Source organism: Palaemon carinicauda, chromosome 28, assembly GCF_036898095.1.
Source record: "Palaemon carinicauda isolate YSFRI2023 chromosome 28, ASM3689809v2, whole genome shotgun sequence".
NCBI lineage: Eukaryota > Metazoa > Arthropoda > Malacostraca > Decapoda > Palaemonidae > Palaemon > Palaemon carinicauda.
Genome location: NC_090752.1, coordinates 86,469,643 through 86,474,642, shown reverse-complemented (window position 1 = coordinate 86,474,642; position 5,000 = coordinate 86,469,643).

The window sequence follows — 5,000 nt, the reverse complement described above, 5'->3', positions numbered from 1 at the left end:
ATATATAAATATAATTATATATGTGCATATACAGTATATATATATATATATATATATATATATATATATATATATATATATATATATATATTTATATATTACTCTTCATACTCCCAGCTGGGAGTAACACAATGTGACTTGAGATAATAACGTATCTCACTTTTGATTACATCTTTAAAGAATTTTCTGAACTATCATCTTACTCTGGCAACCTTATTCGTTGTGTGTATGTGTGTGTGAGAGATAAGAAATTTGAAATAATATTAAAAAGATATCCTCGTCAACAAAAGATAAAGTTCGTCCTATTCACCATATCTACAGGACTCCTTTCCCGGCAATTCCTTTTGTGGATGGTAGTTCTATGAAAGGCCATGTCTGCTGCTGGCGACACTCTGTATAACCGCATCTCTCAGGCCCGGATGATACCAGGCTAATGTCGGCCATATTGCTGCGGGAACATTAAATTCCTTTTGCTTTTTGTAAATGTTGTTCTCTTAAAGTTCTGATGACTGTTCTTTATAATTTTTGCTTTGCGGGTTTGTCTGTCTGAGATATATCTGTTAAACTATGCATATATTTTTGTTGTATTTTAGTTTTCATTATTATTATTAGTAGTAGTAGTAGTAGTAGTAGTAGTGGCTTGCTCTTTATGATATTGGGCATTTTTATTATTATTATTATTGTTATTATTATTATTATTATTATTGTTGGTAATATTATTATTGTTATTGTTATTATTATTATTATTATTATTATTATTATCTGTAGTAGTAGCAGTAGTAGTATTGTATATATCTGTGCGATGTCAGGTATGTTTTTCTCAATCGGCTTACGGCAGTGACGTTTATATATTTATATATATTTTATATGTTTTTATATATTTATATATTTTTGGGGAGAAAATGATGATAAACTAAGATATGCATAGTTCGTAGTATTGTAAGTTTCGAATACCCATCTTATTTCGTTTTGGAGTAAAACTATTAACAATGAAATGAATATCAAGTGTAAATATCTAAATCGTATAAAGCAGAATAAAAAAATAATGAACATCGAAATAAATTACCCTCGAACTATCTTTTAAATAATGTTGATGAGGTAGTTGTGGCCCGTTTGGTAATGTCTCTGCCTGGTGTTTGCCAGACGTGGGCTCGAGTCCCGCTCAGACTAGTTAGTGCCTTTAGCGTCTGCAACCTGGCCATCCTTGTGAGCTAAGGTTTGGTGGGTTTGGGGGAGCCTATAGGTCTATCTATTGAGTATCAGCAGCCAATGCCTGGCCCTCCCTGGTCCTAGCTTGGATGGAGAGGGGGCTTGTGCGCTGATCTATTATGTATACGGTCAGTCTCTAGGGCATTGTCCTGCTTGCTAAGGCAATGTCACTGTCCCTTGCCTCTGCCATTCATGAGCGACCTTTAAAAACCTATAAAAAGTGTTGTTCTTCAAGATACATAAATAGGGTATACATTAAAACTCTACGGTATAATGTTTCGTATCTCTCTCTCTCTCTCTCTCTCTCTCTCTCTCTCTCTCTCTCTCTCTCTCTCTCTCTCTCTCTCTCTCCAACTTGTAGGTTAACAAAACCATCATCAAGGCTTTTCACAGTCGTCAGCGCCTACTGACACTGATGGCAGCGTCATAATGGTCGGTTCAATCTCTTATAAAGCAGTGCAGTAAACTTACGTGTAAAGTTTTAATTCTCTCTCTCTCTCTCTCTCTCTCTCTCTCTCTCTCTCTCTCTCTCTCTCTCTCTCTCTCTCTCTCTCTCTCTCTCTCTGAAAGCAAAAGCTATTTAATATTTATAAGGACATATTCCCTTTTTTGGCCTTAAATTGAATTTCCTTTTATTTTTTATTATAACAATATCGGCGTCAATGACCTTTGATGTCAGGATGACAGAAAACTCAAAATCAATCAATCTATCAGTCTCCGTTTGGACAAGATATTAATATTGATTTATTTAATAACTGCATTTATTCAAATATCTTGATAGTAATGTGATATTAGAATCTGAATATCTCAAAATGAAGATAAAAGTTCCCATTAGATTTTTTTTTAAAGACTTTTCAATACATTTATGTGGTTTTGTGATTTGATCATGAAGCATTTCTGAGTTGAATCCCAGTTAAAGAACTCCTATTTATAACAAGTTTCGAAAGCACTGGTAATTAGAATTCTTAAAACCTGAAGATATTAATTGAAGTGTGGACTTATGCACTAAGTTTGATTGCCTGTAAGTAGTCATTATTTATTCAAATCATCTTTAATATTTATTCATCGGTGTACTTATTTGCTTATGTAGTGAAGAAGAATATTCGAGGTTTATCAATTAACGATAACAACTCTTCAGTTACACTTAATCCCTCGTCAGGTAAAATAACTTCAAGCATCTGCTCCCTGATACTGAACTAGGGAGAAAATCATTCAGACTCAACTGGCTGTAGATATAAAACATCAAATACATTATAGTTCTGTCTATTTCTGTCTCTATTAAGCGAGAGAGAGAGAGAGAGAGAGAGAGAGAGAGAGAGAGAGAGAGAGAGAGAGAGAGAGAGAGAGAGAGAGAGAGAGAGAATCGAGAAGAAATTGTTCTTCAGAGCTAGTATAGAGGATCGAAGGATCGAATGTATGTGAGTAGCAACAATTTTAAATAGAAAAGGATCTCAGTCAGTGAAAAAGAGCTAAGAACGTGTAAAAGTTTGAAAGCAAGACCAAATTATTTTAATATGAAGTGTTAAGATTTACAGGAGCTTGGAAAGAAGGAATCTGTTAAGTCTCCGGGTATAACACTTCCATTCCCTCCCACAACACCTTCGAGTCGAGTATAAACCCAACGAAAAAAGCTCAAGAATTCTTGACCGTCTGTCCTCCTTTGCTCGGCCTCTATTTCCTTGGCCTTGTCTTGACAGATCCCTCTGAGGTCTTCAAAGGAACCCAATTACTCCAAGCGACATGGTGGAAAATAGTCCATTACCTCGGTTCAAATCAATACTTTGATCGTAGAGTGAAAACGCCAAGCTTCTAATGCCATTTTTTTTTTCTTTGTGGCGATATTATAATCACCATTTTTAATATTCTTTTATTTTTTTTTTCAGTGGCTATATTATAATCACCACTTTTTATATTTTTCATTTTTTTTTTTTGTGGCGATATTATAATCACCATTTTTTATATTTTTTATTCTTTTTTTGTTGGCGATATTATAATCACCATATTTTTTTTTTATTTTTTTGGCGATATTATAATCACTTTTTTTTTCTAAATATTTTTTTTTAGAATTTTCGTTTTTTTTTTGCGGCTTCTCGTCCTCCTGTTGCTGCTGCGCTCTTTTTTTTCAGGATTTTTTTTTGTTATTTTGCTGCTGTTCCTGCTGTTTCTCATGACCCCCAGCTGTTTATATATTCTGTTCGCTCATAACTGATTCTGTTAGCCACTAATAAATGTAGCTGCTAATTACTGCTGCTGCTGCAGTCTCGACTATTGCTAGCTGCTGCATGCTGTTGCTTTCTGCTACTAGCTGCTATTTGCTACTGCAAGCTGCTGTTGCTAGTGCTGATGCAAGCTGCTGTTGCTAGTGCTGCTGCTTGCTGCTGCTACTGCTGCTGCTTGCTGCTGCTACTGCTGCTCTTGCTTGCGGCTGCTGCTGCTGCTGCTTACTGCTGCTTCTGCAGACTGCTGCTGCTGCTGCTTTTGCTAGCTGCTGCTGCTGCTGCAGCCTGCTGCAGCTGTTGCTTGCTTCTGCAACTGTTGCTGCTGCAAACTGCTACTGCTAGCATCTGCGGCTTGCTGTTGCTCCTAGCTGCTGCTAGCTGCTTCTGATAATGGCTGCCACTTGCTGCTGCTAACTTCCGCTGCGGCTGCTGCTAGCTACTGCTAATTGTTTCTTTTCCATTGCTGCTGGTTCTGCTACTGCTGCTAACTTCTGCTGCTAGCCGCTGCTAACCACTGCTAACTTTTGCTAGCTGTTACTATCTTATGCTCCTGCTATTTGATGCTCCACTGCTGCGAGTTCCTAAAGATTTGGACTGATGCTGCCCACCTAACCATGAATGCCTACCTCCAAAAGATGCAGCTTCTCTTCCCAGCCAAAGATGTCTTGGTTCAACCTCCAAGAACTTGTCTGCATACTACAAGAATCCCAGCTTCATCCCTCTGCAGAGCCAGTCTTCTAGATTATTCCCCCAGAACCACCCGAAGGTTGGTATCCAAAGGAATAGATCTAGATATCCGGTATCCAAAGGAATAGATCTAGATATCCGACCATTTGTACACTTGCAAAAACGCCTTGTACTCGTCCATCAAGGTACATAGCATACTAGAATCAGCCAGGTTCCTTCCCTCTGCAGATCCGGTTGTCCTCCTGGTTATTCCAAGCATCGTTCAAGCTGGATAGTTAAGCCTTGCATCCTTTAAGCTGGGGGCAGTCCATACAAGGGTCCTTCAAGCCAAATAGTTTCAGGTGTCCTTTCCAGTGAAACTGATGTCCTGAACCTGTCCAGAATGGGTGAAGCACAAAACTTAACAAAAAGATTGTTCCTTTCCAAACAAAACTAAAGAGAAAGAAAAATCCCTTTCCAAATAAAATTAAACAAAAATTTTATTCCCTTTTTCCTATAAATATTATTTTTTTGGTGGCGATATTATAATCACCATTTTTTTTTCTTTTTGGTGGCGATATTATAATCACCATTTTTTATATTTTCTATTTTTTTTTTTTGGTGGGGATACTATACTCCCCTTTTTTTTATTTATTTTTTTTTTTTGGTGGCGATATTATAATCACCATTTCTTTTTTTTTTTTTTTTTTTTGGTGGCGATATTATAATCACCATTTTTTATATTTTTTGCTTTTTTTTGGTGGCGATATTATAATCACCTTTTTTTATATTTTTTTGCTTTTTTTTTGGTGGCGATATTATAATCACCATTTTTTTTGTTTTTTGTTTTTTTTTGGTGGCAAATTTATAATCACCATTTTTTATATTTTTTTGCTTTTTTTTGGT